The sequence below is a fragment of the Populus alba genome, chromosome 2, assembly GCF_005239225.2.
Source record: "Populus alba chromosome 2, ASM523922v2, whole genome shotgun sequence".
In the NCBI taxonomy this organism is placed as follows: Eukaryota; Viridiplantae; Streptophyta; class Magnoliopsida; order Malpighiales; family Salicaceae; genus Populus; species Populus alba.
Window position 1 is genome coordinate 16,239,458 of NC_133285.1, and position 20,259 is coordinate 16,259,716.

The 20,259-nt window shown below is 32.4% G+C and overlaps 1 long non-coding RNA gene across 1 annotated transcript; it reads right to left on the reverse strand.

The window, feature by feature from the left end:
- Positions 1–5,946: 5,946 nt before the first annotated feature.
- Positions 5,947–8,915, reverse strand: LOC140955267 (uncharacterized). Its single transcript, XR_012169172.1, has 3 exons — positions 7,518–8,915; positions 6,730–7,437; positions 5,947–6,411 (listed from the first exon to the last, which is right to left on the reverse strand). It is a non-coding gene; the product is annotated as an uncharacterized lncRNA (long non-coding RNA).
- Between the last annotated feature and the right edge of the window lie 11,344 nt (positions 8,916–20,259).

The following is a 20,259-nucleotide window of genomic DNA, read 5'->3' on the forward strand; positions in this document are numbered from 1 at the left end:
GACTAAAAAGAAAACTATTTTAGGTTTTTTTTTAATGTTAAAAAGAAAACTCAAGACATTGATTTTAGATAAAGCTTAAAGCGTTAAGAGCAGGGGTGAGTAAAAAAGATGCTTTCTATTCTAATCCCAGCGGCCGCCTCCTTCTCCCTCTCCTTGCTTCTCTCTGTATCCTGTGAAATCTTGTTGCGACACCGGTCGTCTCCATCCAAAGGCTTGTTGTAAGTAACACTGCTTTCCCTATCCACATTTCTCAACGAATCTCTACTGCCATGTCGCAGATCCCTGCTATTTCGAGACATTCTTTCACCATCAGAGTCATTATCAACCATGTCATGGTGTCTTTTTCTTGTCGAAAGAGCCTTGTATTCAGTAAGGCTATGAGAACGCGATCTCGCCCTAGCTAGTAGATCTGGCGACATTGATCTACTCCTAGCGTGAATCGGTTTCTTTGATTGTTGTTGGAGAGAAAAATTATGGCTGGCTCGGTTTTTTCTAGATTTTTTTATCAATTAACAGAATCGAATATGATTGGTTTGGTTTGAACCGGTTTTAATTTTTGATTTTAGGTTTTAATTTTTTTTTAAATCAATTTAATTATTTTTTAAAATAGAAGTCAAATCGAAATGAAAATAATCATCCTCGACTGAGAGCAATGTGAGGGTTTTTAGCTTCCAAGCTTGGGAGCGCGTGGACATGGCTATACGTCGAACATGCAACGGTAAGAACATTTATACGAAATAAAACAACCATTACATTTTATTCACTTTCATTTTATTTCATGTCGTTCTCCCGTCACTAAAATTCTTTCAATTTCTATTTTGAAGAAAGAGATATAATTGAGTTTTATTTCAATTTATACAAATCAAAGACATTCATTTTATGTATTATATTCATAGTTATTAGATACAGGTTAAGGCTCGGGTTTTGATTGGTTAGATTTACTCAACATCAGCGTGTTAACCTGAATTTATCGTAAAATAATATTACTTTTATTTTTTAACATGAATAATGTTGTATTAGATAAAAATAGATATAAAAAAACTAAAACAATATTTTTATATAAAATTTTAAAAAAAAATTCTTAAAACCTAACACAGTCAAAATTCATTTTTTCTCTTCTTCTTTTTTTTTTTTTTTTAATTTATTTTTCAATTTAAATTTTTTCTTTAGTCTTTAGATAATTTCTCCCACGTAATTGTTTTCTCCTTCCTTCATTTCTCATTTACATAATTGTTTTTAATTTAACTTTTATAAAATTATTTTTAAAATTCATGATTCCAAATCACGGGTTTAACAAGTTAAGTAGGTTAACTCAAGTTTTTATTTTTTTTTTTTTTTTTTTCAATTTTATTTTTAATATTGGATTAATTAAAAATTAGATTTTGTGATTTGTTTTGATATGTTTTATATAAAGCAATCTTTATCTTATAACTTAGGTCATAAATTTAGTAAGTTAATCCTTATTGACTTCAAATTATTTTTTTTTTATTTTTTTTTTTCAATTTCTTTTTTCACTGGGTTGAACAAAAATTGAGATCATATATATTTTTTTTTAATTTGTTTTCTATTGAGTTATCATGATTTTATGATTTTGGTTGCAGGTTTGGTAAGTTAACTCCAAGTTAACTCGGTTAATTTTTATTTTTATTTTTTTTAATTAATATTTTTTTTAATTTTATTTTTCAACATTAAGTCACATATTAATATTTATATATTGTGATTATAATAATTAAAAGAAAATAAACTAATGATATGTTTGGTTGAGATTATGTTTAAACATATTAATTTATACGAAGACTATCAACAAACATGAAGGATTAAATGAAGAAATAAAATAACGAGTCCAAGATACAAAGTAAGTGAAGACTAGTTTTTAAGGATTCATTTTAGTGTTAATTATGTAAATTTTTATATCTTAATTAATAGTATAAGTTTAAATGAATTCACATACTTCACATTGCATGCATTATATGATTGATATTCATTTATTCAGTTCAAGATTTACTAGTTTTAAACTGTCAAATTTGGGTTATGAGTTAAATCAGTCGACTACTCGAACTGATACCAAGTGAATCGGTCAACTGCTTGTTCATCAAGAATGAACAACTAGAAATTTACAAGAACTAGTCAACCGATTGTCCTGAACAATATGAATCGGTCGACCATTTCATCTATTAAATAATGACTATAAAACAACTAATTGAATATATATATCTTATCTAATTGAAGAATTAAGCATATAATATCTTATTTAAATATATCATATACAGGCTATTTAGGCTATTTTAAAAAAAACCACAACTTTAAATCATCAATTATAAATTATATTCATATTTGTGCATTAAAACTTTTATATTTTTGTATAAGAGCATAAATTCTTCATTAACTACACTTAAACATCTTCATATGTTCTAAGTGTTATTTAATGAACTGTAGATATATAATTTCAATTGTATTATTTACACTAAGATAATGTTGCTACATTTCAAACAATTGTAATCTTTCAAGAATTTAAGTAAAAAAATCTTAGTTATTATCAAGTACATCATCAAGGTGAAAAATCTTGAAGAAAATATTTCTTTAAGTAGTGAAAAAGATCTTGGTGAGGATTCATACCTGAGGAGTGGATATAGACTTACTGAACCACATTAAAAACCAAGTTTGCAATTTCTATACATATACTCTTTACTTTAAACAATTTAATTTTATTGTTGGTTAATTGTGTTTAATTGAATTAAACGTAATATTTTTTATTATTAATGAAACACTTAATCTACTTTTCTTGAATGTTATTGTTGTCTTGACCTTAAAACAATAATAACACTTAATCTACTTTTCTTGGATGTTATTGTTGTCTTGACCCTAAAACAATAATAACTTGGTATGTTAATTGATAAATTAACTCGGATTAATCTGAATTGATATAATATTTTATCATCTTAATTTTTATTAAAAAAATCTATCTTGGATATTTATATTAATTCAAACTATATTTTTATTGAGCATACAAATTACTTTTAAAACATGTTAAAACTAATCAATCATCTCAAATCAATTCTCATTATATATATATATATATATATATATATATATATATATATATATATATATATATAACAACTACTTAGATATTGAATCTTTCCCGCGGCAGTGAAATAATCTAATTATTATACGACAACTCCAGTTACTCCGCTAGCTATGAAATCAAAGAATAATAATAATAATAATAATAAAAAAGTAAAGAAAAAGTCACATCAACATTCTCCTTTTTAACCCCAGTGAGCTAGGCAGGGTTAGCTAGGCAGAGATCCAGAATTTGAGACTTTTTTTTTGTACGTGATTCTGCACACATGGCTTGTCTGGATTTTACTCCCAAACATAGCAAATTTATAGGCATGTGATTGGGATTTGAGAGAGAAAAGAAAGAGGCTCGTCAGCTCCAAGAAAAGATATATTTCTGGCAGGCGGGCTTTGAAAATGGTTCTGACGACGGCCATGTGAAGGAGGTTGTCTGGTAGGGAAGTTAAAGCATAAATGGTCAAGTCCCCACTCAACTGTCAGTGCTTTCTTTTCAATATTTGCTTTCTTTTTCAGTCGTGGAGATTGCATGTGACTCTCTCTCTTTCGATAATGCTTCTCCTCCCATCACAGCCACAAGAGACCTTCTTCTAGTTGCTTTAAATCCTAGCTAAGCTCTGTCCCTCTTTTTTACTCGCATTGCTTGTCTGCATATACTAATCAACAAGCTCCGTCGCACAGTCTGCTATCCTCACTAAACGTACGCACCCCATGAAGATGCAGAAGCAGCAAGCTTTCACCTTCCTTCTCCTTACAGTATCTCTCACGTTTCCCTCTCTGATCCACTGTACGCGGTCCTCTCTCTCGTTTTCTCTCTTTCACACACGCATTTGCACATAATGCTGATGTTTATTAGAAGCAAATCATTGTTAAATGAGGAGAAAATTGACTTCGAGATTTGCAGGTTTGGGGGCTAAGTGTGCAACCAATGCTCCAAGCGTCCAACAGACTCAAGTGGGGAATGGTACTCCTCCAAGATTTATGGTTGAAGTGCAAAACAACTGCCCTATGTGCCCAGTTATCAACATCCACTTGAAATGTGGAAGCTTTCCTCAAGCTCTCGTCAACCCTAGGTTGCTCAAAGTGGTAGCACCAGATGACTGTGTCGTTAATGGAGGCTTGCCACTCTCACCCCTACAAAGATTTTCCTTCAATTACTCCCATCAGAAGTATCTCATGCACCCATCTTCTTGGTCCTTCCAGTGCGAGTAAACATATCTACGTGTCCTCCTTAGCCTCTGATGCACTAGCTAGTGGACCGTGTATTTCAATAATTTAACCTATGTTCTGCCCTTTGCATTTTCATTTTGTTTTCTCTTCTTAGCACTGTCTCTCCTTCTTGTATCAAATCTCTAATCTGCAGATAATGCTTTCGTATTATGAGTCACTTGGATGCCTTAAGTAGGGTTTGGAAGTATGTTTGTGAAGCTCTAATCTTAATTATAATCAAATACATCACACACAAGAGCATATATAGTAAAAAGCTCCAATAAATTTATTCTTTAAAGATAAATAATCAATAAATTCTACATATGATGTGTTTTTTTAGTTAATAAATTCAGTTTTCAGGATTTTCATCTAAATAAGCCCATGTCTTATTATATTAATTTCTTGTTTAAACACAAAACATTTAATTTGTCTACAAAGAACTCTTTTTTTTTTTTTTAATTAAATCAGGTGGTTATTTTTTAGTAATTTAGTTCAAATTAATATCCTCGAAATTGATTTATTCATTGGAATAGCGAAAAAAGACTACCTGTTGCAGGGAGTATCAGGAGCTGGAAAATGAGCAGGATCATGCGACAGAGATTACAAGTGATTGCACGATGTTTGGACCTCGCCGTATTCTAAATCATTCTCATCAAGTCCCAGCTCCTCTTGTTCTTCACAAAGCTTGACTAGAATTTACAATCTGATGCTTCAAAATTTAATTTTGAATAATTCTCTATTAGGGCTGATAAATAAAAATTGTAATGATAGCTTTGATTATGATAGAGATGTCTTTTTATTATTTTTATGTTATGATAGCTTTGATTCATCAAGGAAACAACAAGCAGTAAAGATTGATGCATGTTATATCTTAATTCTTTTATGATTTTAAAATTAATAAAAATAATTAATTTGCATCTATTAATTGTCCATTTTGGTTTTTTATGTTACATAATTAATTAGTTAGAATTAAAAAAAGAAAAACAAATCCATCACCAAACTATTGGGTAATATCAATTTTACACCTACACTGTTTTCATATCTATTTTGAGATTTCTCAACTTATGACTTCTTGTTAGAATTACTTCACAAAATCCATTAAATTTCATAGGAGTGTTAATGAAACGCAGTTATACTCGTGTTTTTTTAAAAAATAATTTTATTTTTTATTAAAAAAAAATTTATTTTTTATATATTTTTGTATAGTTTTAATGCGTTGATCTTAAAAATAATTTTTTAAAAATAAAAAAAAATATATTATTTTGATATATTTTAACGTGATAAAAAATACTTTAAAAATAAACCATAACCAATCTCAAACAGTCCTAAATATGCTCATAAAATGACATCATTACAATCCTAATGGAAAAAAAAAGGATGCTTTTATGAAAGTTTTCAAAACAATATTATTTAAAATGAAATTCTTAAAAAAATCAACGATTCAATGAACTCGGATTTTTAATTAAATTAACTTTTTTTTAATTTTTATTTTTTAAAACTCAACCCAGCACAGTGATTGCATGTTAATGTCAGTCCATGTTCCATAACAGTGGATTTTTTGTCCCAAAAAAAGGCAGAAGCCAGCTCCAATAAACGAAAAACAGGATAGCACCAATAATAATGAACATTTTTCATGCATGCTGCAATGATCCACGTGTATATATAAACACCATTGCTCAACTATCCAATGAAGTGAAAAGGAGAGAAGATAAGTACTATATCCGAGTACGATGTTGGCTAAAAGAAACAAGAAAAGAGAGCAGCGCCAAGGGACCCCTCTTGCAAGAATCATGCCACTTGAGCACACAAGCTCACACAATTACAACACACAGTCAGGCGAGCAGAAGAGTAAAGTTGTATCACACACACACAGAGCACACTCCATAGATTATTAATCAACCATGCTGATCTCTGACTTGGTAAACCTAAATCCCCTTTCCTGCTGCTATTCCTAAGTGAGGCGAGCATTTTATGAGGGTGGCATCCTCCTCGAACAGTGATGATGCTTAGGATCTTCAAACTCCAATTGTAGTTGATATTTCTGGATAAAGTTGAACACAGATCAGGTAGGCCATCGGACATTTGGATACCACCACATTTGCGATGTAAATGCGAGGAAGAGTGCTGTAAAATAATATAAATTATATCCTAAGATTTTAACTATAAATTTAAATTATTGAATTGAAATAGTTATTTGACATGGTATCAGAGATTTATGATCAAGCGGTCATGAGTTCGAATCTCACAATTCCTATTTATTTAATTAAAAAAATCAAGCACATATATGGTAATATAGATTTATGTAAGTTTTAAATCCAAAAAGTTTTTATTTAAAGGGGTGTGTTAGAGAATAATATAAATTATATTTTGAAACCTCACCTAAAAACTTAAGTTATTGAATTGAAATGGTTCTTTAACAGGAAAAACACGAGAAAAGCTTACCTCCTTCTTATGGGATTCCACCCTTTCTTTAAGTACTATTTTCCAAGCCATGTTGGATAAATGCATGCAGATTTCTATGCTTCATTTTCGATCCCTTTTCTCCACTCTGTTACCCGCATTTACATGTTCTGAATTTTCACAGGTCAAAATGGATGAGTGTCTTCGAAATCCCATCATATTCAATCAGGCTTCTGTGTAGGCTTAAGAGGTGGTGCTTTAAGCTAGACAAAGACAAATGAACCTTAAACCAGGAGGTGCATATTGTCAGAGACTTGTGTAATATAAGGGGACTTGTTCTATCAAAACTCAAATTAAATATAATCTTATAATTGCATCTACTAGAAGACCTAAGCCATGTAAAATATCTCTGTACGCTACCTGGGACTAGCTGTAAGCTTTGTGGGTTTCCCCTGTTCACAATGGGAAAAAAATATTACCCCAAGTGAATGTATAGTGAAAAAAAAAATTGTATTCCACCATTCATCAATAAATCTAATGATTTCTTTTTTAATATCTGATTTTCTATATCTTAATTTTGACCATAGCTATTCTGTATTGGTTGTAGCATTTCAGCAAACTTTAGTGTACTTGGCAGCAAAAACAATATAGCCCGTCGCACATGCAAACCACGAGCAGAACTAATGGAGTGAGAGCCTGCTAAATGTAAAGTTCCAGTCCGTTCATGCTGCACTTTGATGCTTGAAAAGCCTGAAATCAACAACAATTTCAGCGTAAAAATGGATCAGGATGCAAGAAAACTAAATTCTAACTGCATAAATGATTCTTACCAAGCAATCTTCAGCGATAAGTCAAAACAGTTGTAGCATTTATTCTCTGAACTTTCAAAAATTTCAGACCAAATCATGACAAGCAAGATCTTCAGCTTTTGGCTTGAGCGCAGCCAGTTCCAAGTGTTGAGGATTAATATGTGAATATCAAGCAAATTACAAACAATGATTCTTTCCATTCTAGCGATTTGATTAGAATCGATTGGTTCCTTCCTGAAATACTGATTTTTCAGTTTATATAGCATTAACACTAAACAAGGACCTTGTCATTCAAGCTCAACTAAATTGATCAAATCAAACGTGTAAAGAAAGCGATTCTCACCTTAACACGTCTGTAATTTAGAACAACTAGAAGCAGCAACATTACAGCTATAATTTAGCATACCTAAACGAAGGAAATTAACAAAACAAAGAGCCAGAGAAGGAGATCAAACTAGGATATAGGAATAACTAGCATTCGGTTGAAATTCAAAATCCAAACTGATTGATTGAACGCAGTTATTTCAATATGAAGTTTTAAAGGTTCAGATCCTTTTCTATTAAAATCTATAGTAATGTATTCCAGTTTATGCTACAATTAAATATCACTTCATGTCAAGTTAGTATGCCAGTCCCATCAATCTAATCTCAGCATTTCTTGAAAACTTATTGTATATCTAGCTTGGGTACAACAGGAACTTGATCCCCACAATAAAAGCAGAGACCGTAAGTTTTTCTTGATGATAACATGGGCATGTCTAGATAACACAAAGATACAACACAAGTTATCAAATCATATTCTAATATCAACAGCCACTTGCATAAGAAAGAAATGTAAAACAGCAAACCAGGGTAGGGAAAATAGTTTTAGGCTCGCAGTTATAATCAGTCCATCCAACGATCTGATTCTCAAGATCATACAAGACTAGCTTATTTGAAAGTACTAAATCTGCACAAGAAAATATAGTATGAGAAAGGAAATAGAAGAATTTTACAAATGATCAAGTTTCTACTGATGGATAATCTCAGCGGTTGTCCCCTTGCTCTGAATATTATTGATTTGTCCTCACTGTCAAATATGATTCTATAAAACTTCATATAATTATCACCTAAGGCAACTATGATTGATAATACTCAGTCCATCCAAAGGCCTGATTTTCAAGATCATACAAGACTAACTTCTTTAAAAATACTAGATTAGACATAAAAATAAAGTAGAGCAAGGATTAGGAGAACTTTGGAAATTATTGAAGTTTTAGCTGGTGAATGATTACAATCGCAGTCCCTTTCTACTGTATATTGATCCCTCACACTGCCAAATATGATTTCTATTTGATGATAGTTTACAATCATAAGAAAGTGATACCAAACATCCACTTTACATGGTAGACAAGCCTCCACATCCCTCTTCCTGATAGAGGAGAGTCAAGAATCTATGTATGGTGCTCGTGAGGCTTAAGCATTTCTTATTTTAAGGATTGAAGCAGTCAAAGAAAAAGTATGTATTTTGTTTATACCTTCCAAAAGTGTCATGTTCCTTCCATCCCTCGATTGCAGGCCACTGTTTTGCCATCCAATGCACCACATACCTTCCTGTAAAAGTCCAAATTTGTAAATGATCATTTATGCATGTGAAGATGTTGGTAACAAACACAAATCAAAAATTCGCCAAGGAATAAATAAAGCATTGTGCTCTACAAGATATGTGAAGAATTTTAAGAGAAGTCTCTCTTTTCTTAATATTACCCGCAGTATTTTGTACAATAAATAGAGAAAAAAAGCTAAACTATTGACCCTTAAAACATGAAATAAATACTAGATAGAAAAGTATCCTACACTAAACTAGAAAGCAGTAATCTAGAGAATCTGCATAGTTAATACCAGATTCTCTTTCCTAAACCATATATACTAAGATTTCTATAATATCCCAACTAATTTTGAGATTGATTTCCACACTCCCTCTCAAGCTGGGTTGTATATGCCCAACTTGTGACTCAATTCTTTAAAATTAGTCCTTGGTAGAGCTTTGATGAGGATGTTTGCAATCTGAGATTTTGTTGGAGTGTAGATGAGGTGAACAATGTTCTTCTCAATCTTTTATGTGATGAAGTGTCGATCTATTTCAATGTGCTTTGTCCTGTCATGATGAACTAGATTCTTTTCTATGCTTATGGCTGCTTGATTATCACAATGCATCTGGATAGGTGTCAATAATTCCATGCCAAGTTCCTTAACTAATTTTTGTATCCACATCCCTTCATAGATACCAAAAGCTAGAGCTCTAAGCTCAGATTATGCACTGCTTCTAGATACTACATGTTCTTTCTTGCTTCTCCAAGTTACTAGATTTCCCCAAACATAGGAGCAATATCCAAAAGTAGATCTCCTATCTATAATGTCTCCTGCCCAGTCTGCATCTATGTAGATTTCAATATTTATGTTGTCACATTTCTTGTATAGAAAGCCTCCAGCAGGAGTCATTTTTAGATACCTCAAGATTCTATTAATTGCTGCCATATGATCTTCTATCGGATTGTTTATGAATTGGCTTACAAAACTAACAGAAAAGCTAATATCAGGTCTAGTATGTGAGAGATAGATGAGTCGACCCACAAGTCTTTGATATCTCCCATTATCCATTGGTATGCTATCATTTTTTGCTCCTATCTTCTTTGTTGAATCTATTGGAGTGTCTGCAAGTTTGCATCCAAGCATTCCTGCTTCTTTTAGTAGGTCCAAGATATATTTTCATTGAGAAACATATATACCTTTCCTTAATCGTGCCACTTTCATGCCAAGGAAGTATTTGAGATACCCAAGGTCTTTGATCTCAAATTCCTTGGCTAAAAGTTTCTTCAATCTCACTAGCTCTTCCTCATAATCCCTAGTTAAGATGATGTCATCCACATATATTATTAGGATTGCTATTTTTTTATGTCTAGTTGATGTAATGGCCATTCTTGGTAAGCTGCTAGGGATAAAAGTACTCTGATTGTATTAAGTTTGGCCACTGGAGCAAATGTTTCTTGATAATGTATTCCATAGGACTAAGTAAATCCTTTTACAACCAGACAAGCTTTTAACCTTTCAATACTTCCATCAACCTTATGTTTGATAGTAATTAACCATTTAAACCCAACTGGTTTCTTTCTAGGTGGAAGTTTAGAAATTTCCCAAGTTATATTCTTGTTTAAGGCACTGATTTCATAACCCACTGCCTTTCTCCACCCTGAATATTTGAGAGCTTCTTCAATAAACTTAGGAATCTGTACAATGTCAATGGTTGAAACTAATGCATGGTAGGTTGGTGATAACCCTTCATATAAAACAAATTTGTTGATGGGATGACTTGTGCATGATCTAACACCCTTTCTTAGAAAAATTAGAATATTTTAATCATCAATAACAGAGGCAGTATTCTCACAGTCAGAAGTTTCCATACCTGAGTATATTGGGGTAGAATCTGGACTTGGTTCTGAATCTTGGTCATGTGTAAGAGGTATTGTGTGTTCTATCTCCTTTCCAAGTTTTTTCCTTCTAGAATAGGTAAGAAGCTCATGATTTGTGATCTGTTTTGGTGTACGATGAATCTAGTCAAGAGATTGGACTAAGGTTGGTGGTGCTGGGACTAATTGGATTGAGGTTGGAGGTGTAATGTAAGGACTCAAAACAGGAGAGCTAACAAGGGAATAACTTTGGGCAAGACTCTATTGGTTGTCTCCTGAGTTAATTACATGATTAGATTGTATATCCCAATTCTAATATTCTCTCATGGTTGCCCCTTGAAGATCAGACTTAGGATAGTATGCTTGATGTTCAAAAAATATGACATCTATAGAAGCATAAACCTTTTTATGAACAGGGGAATAACATTTGTAACCTTTTTGATGTGAATAGTATCCTATAAAAATGCACTTGAGAGAGGTAGGGTCTAATTTTCCTCTATGGTGTATATGAACAAACACTAAGTAGCCAAATACTTTAAGGTCTAAGGAAGATAGTAGTTTGGTGTGTGGAAAAGCTTGTAAAAGGACTTGGCTGAGAGTTCTGAAGTTTAGAACTCTGGAAAGCATTTTATTGATGAGATAGGTTGTTGTGAGTACAGCTTCTCCCTAGAATTTTTTTGGCACATGAGTAGAGAGTATAAGGGATCTAACAACTTCCAACAGATGTTTATTCTTCCTTTCAGCCACTCCATTTTGTTATGGAGTGTTAACACAAGAGCTTATATGGATAATGCCTTGATTTAGACAATAAGTATTAAGGCTAGAATTGAAATATTCTTTAGCATTATCAGTTTTGAGGATTTGGATTTTAGTATGGAATTGAGTTTGTATCATGGCATAGAAGTTTTGAAAAATCTGGTTGACTTCAGATTTTTCTTTCATAAGGAATAACCAAGTCAATCTAATATGATCATCATCAAAGGAGACAAACCACCGAGTTCCAGTTATATTGTGCACTTGTGAGGGCCCCATACATCACTATGAATCATTGCAAATAGATGTGATGGTTTATATGAAATGGTGGGAGAGCTACTACGAACATGTTTAGAGAGTTGACATATTTCACATTTAAGGAATTATGAGCTTTTATTAGAAAAGAAAGATGGAAACAGCCTTTCAAGGTACATGAAGTTTGGATGACAAAGATGATAGTGTCATAACAGAACCTCACTATCTTTATTGACATGAAAATTTAAAGCTGACTAACCTTTGGATGATACATACCGTTGTTTTGAGTTTGCCTTCTTAGAGGATATTAGCAGTGCCAATCTTCTTCCCCATATCCAGATCCTGAAATATACGCAAATGAGGAAAGAACTTAGCAACACAATTCAGGTCACGAGTCAATTTGCTAATTGAGAGTAGGTTGCAGTTTAGGTTAGGAACATGAATGGAATAGAGTTTAGGATCATGTCCCTTGTCAAGTCTGCTCAAGCATATTCCCTTAACTTGGGAGGAAGACCCATCAACTATACGGACTGTAGAATTATTAGTGCACTGATTGTATTAATTAAGAAGAGTGGCATCTCTTGCCGTATGGTCTGATGCTCCGGAGTTGATGATCTAAGGGCTTGAGTGTTTCTCACTAACAGTAAGGGCTGTCAAAAATTTACCTTTTTATGCTAACAGTCCAGATCCAGAACTAGAGGCTGACATATTTGGTTGAGACAGTGAATTCTGACTGAAGAGTTTCTGTAAAATCTCAAGTTGTTCCTTGTTAAAAGGACTTGTTTCTGCTGGCAGAATGGTCTTATTCAATTGTTATTTGAGGTAACATTGGTGACATGTCTGTCTTTGTCATTTATTGATTTTGATGATTTCCAATCAACAGGTTTGCAATGAATCTTCAAGCAGTTTTCCTTAACATGTCCTGGTTTGTTGCAGTGATCACACCAAGGTCTTCCTTTCCTTTGTCAATTATCATAGTTGTTGTTTGAATAGCCTCAAGCAGCAAGGGCAGATCCTTCCATTATTAGAGCTGAGTTGTGAGGTCCCGTCATTACTTTTTTTCTACTTTCTTCACGTCTAACCTCAGAGAATGCTTCTCTGAGATTTGAAAGAGGTTTGGTTCCCATTATTCTTCCTCTAACTTCATCAAGATTCTTGTTGAGCTCAAGAAGAAATTTGAAAGTTCTTTTCTGCTCTACAATTCGACTATATAAGACTGTATCTTCAGGGCAATTCCAGCTGTGAATTTCAAAAATATCTACGTGTTGCCAATGACGGTAGAGAGTGTTGAAGTATTGAGTAATAAACAGATCTTATTAGCATAGATCATGTAACACTCCCTTAATCTCAAATAGTTCTGATGTATTTTCAAAACTTGAGTAGGTTTCTCTTGTTGCTTCATAGATTTCCTTTGATGTTCCATATAGGAGAAAATTTTCTCCAATTTCATTGGTCATTAAATTGATCAGCCATGACATTACCATATGATTTTCAGTATTTCATGTTTGAAACATGGGATCATTCTTTTCTGGTATGATGATATCTCTTGTGAGGTAGTCCTCTCTACCCTTTCCACAAATAAACATCATGACTGATGATGACCATTAAAGATAATTATATCCATTGACTTTATGTCCTGTGATTTGGTGTGACGTGCCTTCAGTGCCTCCTAAAAGGCTAACATGTGAGGTTGTTCCTGGCTATGAGGTCACCTCAGAGAAAGAGCTTTGTCTTGTTGCTACCATACCTTAGAGAAGCATATTAGGATTCAGGAGTAGGCTCTGATACCATGAAGAATTTTGAGAGAAGTCTTTCTCTTTTCTTAATATTACCTATAGTATTTTGTACAATAAATAGAGAAGAGAAACTAACCTATTGACCCTCAAAACAGGAAATAAATACTATATAGTAAAGTATCCTACACTAAACTAGAAAACAGTAATCTAGATAATCTAGATAGTTAATACCAGATTCTCTTTCCTAAACCATATATACTAAAATTTCTCTAAGATCCTAACTGATTTTGAGACTGATTTCCACAATATGCATCTAAGAAGAAAGGCAAGGCATAAATAAAGGATTGGCCATCAAAGAATTGACTTTCTAGACTTATTACAATGCTTGATATTATAGACCAATATATACACGAGTTGTATTATAATTATTCTTATATAAGGCCCTATACTTATACTCCTTTAGTGTGTATGAGGTTATTGCACATGTAATTATGGTATTGTAAACATGATCTAGCAACCCTAAACACACCCACGCACATGCACACATATATATATAATTGTTTAACTGAAGCCATATATCATTGTTCGTTAATAATTTTCTTCCATGTGCTTGTTTGCTTAATTTTAACTTTGAGCAACTTTTACAAGACAAAGAGCTTCCCCAAAGAAGTTGTCTAAACAAAGATCTAACAAATTAGGCCTTGGATTAAGCCAAAAAATTGACAGGGAAGCATTGACGTACCCATTCACACACATACAAACAAAATCCAACCAGCCAGTATTTTGCACATTCTAATCACCTAAAATCACCATTTTCACCTACAAAATCATGTCCACAACATCTAAATATTACTTTTTAAACTTGATTTAATTTTAAATCAAGTCTATTACATATAATGCTGGATGATTCAGATTTGAGGCATGCGGTCTGCTAAGGTACTATATGGAGATGAGAAGCTATTCTAAAATAAAAGGAACAAAAGATGTGCTAGAGAACTGCACAACCAAAGCAGTAAGAATTTTTACAGTGAAATACTTGTAAAGGGAAACAAATACTCATATGGATAAACATTCAAGATAACTGAGTTTTCAAAATGGAAAGTGACATTAGGAAATCAATCATCCACACTGCAAATGAAAACAAGACATGAATAAACAACTGCATTTTGTGCCTTAATAATGTCTGAACAAAGTATAAGGCTACCATAAAACAATAATCAATTTCCCAGAATCATTATTAAAAAAATTAACAAGCTGAGAAACAAACTATAATCCCTTACCAAACATATTATGACTAATAGAATCTGAAATAGAGTAGTGTGTTCAATCTAAAAATCATTAAAGAAAGCTCAAACTGAATGGAATGAAAAGGAATGAATCAAATTTATGCACTTTTACCAACACACTCTTATACAGTAAGCATTGCTTTTCTCAAATTTATCGTTATAGCCTATACAGAAGTAGTCATAGGATTTGCTTTCCTGTTTTTCTTCAACATTAATCGTCAAGATAATACAAAAGGAGCCCTAAAGGCTCCTCAGAGTAGTGACACCTTACAAGACACTCAACAAGGAAACAAAGCTAAAAAGAAGAGAGTTAAGAACATAAACACAATTGCTATACCCTCTTCTAATATAAAACGAAAGCATGTATATGCATGAGATATCTATTGCCATTTTTTTATATGATATTTATTAATGAATTAGCCCTATACTGATGTTTGATGCACATTAAACAAATCAGATGCAGAAGATTTAAAATATATTATCTAAAATCAATACAATTTAAAAGATAACCATAGATTTTTCAAATTTAAATCTAAAGTTAATGTTTGACTACTCTTTGGATATCTAGTCTAGGTGTATGTTTCTAGTGATGAGAGGTCAAAACTTGATGCGAAGTTTAGACAATGTGTTTTTTTAGGGTACCAAAAAAGGGTGAAAGGTTTCAAGCTCTAGGATTCGTAGGCAAACAAAGTGGTGATTAGTAGAGATGTGGTTTTTTATGAAAAATTCATGTTATAGCTTACTTAGAAGAAAAAAAAAAAAAAAAAAAACTAGTGCCAGAAAATGACAACAATAATGACCATAAGGTGCAAGTGAAGCTAAATACTCATATGAAGAAAGAAATCATTGAGAATTCAAGGAGTTCTAGTTCAAAAGATCAGTAACATGACAATATAGCTTTGGGTATGCCTAGATACACTATCAGGCCACCCATTAGGTATGGACTTGAAGATTTGGTCTCTTATGCACTTATTACTAGTAGCGAAGATCTTACTAGTTTTAAGAGGCATTACACGATCAAGATAAAAATATATGGATGAGTATTATGGAAGAAGAAATATAGTCTCTACATAAGAACCAGATATTAAAGTTGGTTGAACTTCCAGAGAGAAAGATGGCAATAGAATGCAAATGGGTGTAAAAAAGAAAAAAGTCAATATATGAAAAAAAGGGTGAGAAGTTCAAAGCTCATCTAGTAACAAAGCGTTACTCACATAAGAAATGGGTTGACTATGATGAGATATTTTCCCATATAGTTACTTCCATCAGAGCAGTGTTAAGCTTGATGGCATATTTTGATATGCAGTTAGAGCAGATGGATGTCAAGACATTTTTTTTCCATGGTGATTTGAAGGAGCAAGTTTACATGGTACAACCAGAAGGGTTTAGTCAACCTAGACAAGAACACTTGGTCTGTAAATAAAGGAAATCACTTTATGGACTGAAACAGTCTCCAAGTCAATGATACAAGCAATCTGAATTTAACCTGATCGGGATTAACTATAAAAGATATGAGTATAACTATTGTGTTTGCATAAAGAGCCTTGATGGTGATTCTTTCATTTTATTTTTTATTTATTACTTTATGTGGATGATATGTTGATTGATGTAAAGAGTATGAGTGAGGTCAACAAGTTGAAGATTTTGTTAAGTAGAGAATTTAACATGAAGGATTTAGGTGCTACTAAGAATATTCTTGGGATGGAGATTCGTAGAGATAAAACTATTAGGCGATTACAGTTATCTTAGTATAGCTATGTTAAGAAAGTGTTGGAAAGGTTTAACATGTATAATGCAAAACTAGTGAGTACACCTTCGCGAATCATTTCAAATTATCTATTGCACAATGCCCGAAGATAGATGATGAAGAGAAAAACATGTCAAAGGTCTCTTATACTAGTGCGGTAGGGTGATTAATGTATGTTATGGTTTGTATAAGACTAGATTTGGCACGCTCAATCAGTGTGGTGAGCAAATTTCTATCAAATCCAAAATGACATAATTGGACAAATGGATCTTCAAATGCTTAAGAGGTATTACAAACTATGGTATCATATTTAGTAGACAATAGGGTAATCCTTCAGTTATGGGATATGTAGATGCAGATTATGCATGGGACTTTGATGACAAGAGGTTTATCATAGGTTATGTATTTACTCTAGTAAGGAGGCTTATTTGTTGAAAGTCTATGGTTCAATCTCTAGTTACACTATCTATTACTGAGTTAGAATATTAGCAGTGGCTAAGGCTGCTAAAAAAGCCTTGTGGCTTACAGGTTTGGTCAAAAAGTTGGGTATTCAGTAGAGTGGAGTTCAATTGCATTGTGATAGTCAGAGTGTCATTTACTTGGCAAAGAACCAAGTACATGGATGTGAGGTTTCACAGGATCAGGGATTTGGTTTCATCTAGTGAATTGTTGCTTGAAAAAATTCACTTTTAAGAATGCAGCAAACATGTTGACAAAGCTTGTTACCATAGATAAATTCAACCAATGCTTTAAATTAATTAATGCTTCCGTATACCAGATGGGAGACGTCCCAACTTATTGTTTCAGGTAGAGTTTTCCCTACTTTTCTCCTAAAGGTTGAATATTCACCATTGTGAAGATTGTTGTAGTTTGTGGCTCATAGGCAAATGACATAGTGAAGCAGAGTGGAACAACAACATTTACCTCTCTAGGATTTATTTCTTGTTTAGTTGTCAAAGACGATTAATAGGTTGAAGGGGTACGGTAAAGGGGTATTAGAAAAAATTATTAATACTCCTTGGATGGTTAAGATTTCTTGAGCGGGTAGGTTTCTTTGGAAGGTTTAGGATCTACTATAAATACATATCATGTAACCCTATTTCAATATAGTAAAAAAGTAAAAGCTCCTCACTCCAATGAACGTATGCACATCATCAAACCACGTTAAATCTTATGTTTTTTATAGTCTTTCCACTATTGCAATATTCATCAATAATTGCTGCAAGTTTTTCACAACAAATCTGTTGATTAATGAATAAATAAAACCTTCATTGAAAAAGACTGCACAAGCAGTTAAAGCAGCGATTTGGAAAGCAAACCAAAAAATATATAATGAAGTGAGCATCCCATGCTTATATTTAATCAATTAATTTAATTTAATTCAAAAAAAAATTATTTAAAAAAAAGATAAATTTAACAAAGAAAAAAAGATTAAAAGATCTAAGATAACCCGAATCATTTTCAAAATCCATGATAGTTCTTATAAAAAGCAAATAAAAAAACAATGGAGCCCAATCTCTACTTGAATAAATATTGAAGGATGAAATTGAAAAACATGAGCTTAGAAAAAGAAAAAAACAAGCAAACTTGGGTGAACCTCTAAAACCCGGGTTAATTTTTCAAACTCACACCCGTGAAATTATAGACTTTGGCTTAATCAAAATATTCAATTCCAACCAATTTAATATTGAAAGATAAAATAAAAAAAAAATAACAATCAAAATAATAAAGATCAAATCTGATAGGAAAAAAAAAAGCTGAATGAAAATAAAATAGTAAAAAATCAATTTTAGAATTATTTCAAATAATAATAATAATAAAAAAAAAAGACCACATGTACTAGTATTATAAAACTCATTTTGTTACTATAGTTATGGAAAAGCTAATAATTCACAAATTTAATGGATGTAATTTCAAGATTATTATATATTCATCAAAACATGTATAGCAATTCAAATAAACTACTTCAAGATAGATTTCATGTTCGTACCTGTAGCAATGCAAGAGCACATGGACTAGCATCATCTAATCCGCTCAACAAAACCTAACAATCCAAATGCTGACACAATGTTTACCCCTTTTTTGATTCAATGATGACCAAATTTAGACCAAGTAAACCATGTGTAATTTGGTTTTATCGCAAATCACACTCCCGGATGAAATCACCAATTTTTATTTTTTTTTAAGATTAATATGGATGTCCAGGCTAGATCGCATGCACCTCGACTAATCTCACGGGCCCTGAAGTTAACAACCATGTAAGCCTCTAATGGACCTAAGGTTTGTGGGACTCGAACTAGTGACATCTAGGAAGCAAACCTAGAACCTAACCAGTTGGGTTACACCCCTCAGGGCTAATCACCAAATTTTCTTGCTTATGATGGTAATGGGAATGAACTTCTCTCTTAGAAACCAAACTGCATTGAAATCCCTCTCACATGCCCCCAATGAAACAAAAATATAAACATATGCAAGCTATTCTCATGAAAGGACCACCGGTTAGCATATTTTAACCAAAACAAGTAAGACAATCCAAAAAAATTATGAATTTGCAAGCAACGTATTGTTTTAAGCAATGACATTGTGACATGACTCTCGATCATATCATGAAAAAATCTAACTAAGATCCAACGCACCTAGTAGTGGGAAATTTTACAATTTCTTTCCTTCAAGACCAATGGCATTGTCTTTAGATTTAGATCATTGAAAACATTCTTAAACAACATTAGGGAAAGAAAATCATTGCAAATTACTTGTAGTAATTCAATCAAATGTTGTAAATATCTAGTTAAAGCACAAAAGTGAATCGGGTTCCATTAGAAAATATTTTCCTAGTATCAATGTTATTTGTTGGGAATAATTCCAAATTGGCTTGAAAGATTATAATGAGTGAAAATCACTTCAAGTTTTGTTCTACAATTTTATGCAATATTCAATCAAATATTGCAAATATCTAGTTAAAGCACAGAAGGTTCGACCAAATATTGTACTCAGATTCTCAGAATAATCATCCTTCCTCGGTAAAAACCAGCACAACCCACATGTGTTGAACCAATTAAGTTATTCAAATGTATGCACTAAATAGCATTGTTAGTAGATAGGCAGAATACAATATTATCCTTTAGGAAATTGTAAATTGAGGAGATTGATTACATAAGAGGCAAGGAGTTAACTGGATCAAATTTCAACAAATTCTTCCTAGGGAGTGAATTCCATTTGTCTTCTTCCAACTGCAATTAATTCTGTTGAATAACTTCGAGTTTTTTTGTAGCGAAGTTCTTGATTGAATTGATCCTACTGCTAAAGCATAAAAAGCTATTAATAAACAGCATTACACTTCTTTAGTCTCTTCTGCATTTGAGAATGAAGTGTACCTAATGCCTACTTTTGTTGACTTGGCTCTATAATAGTAGAGTTGAAGTCGCTTGTGGGATCTTAAACTGCCAAATTACGTAAACATTATTTATTTATTTTAGTTTGTTTTCTTTTGATTAGTTGTAAATTTCCTTTTATGAAAAACAAAAAAAAAAGTTAAAGATG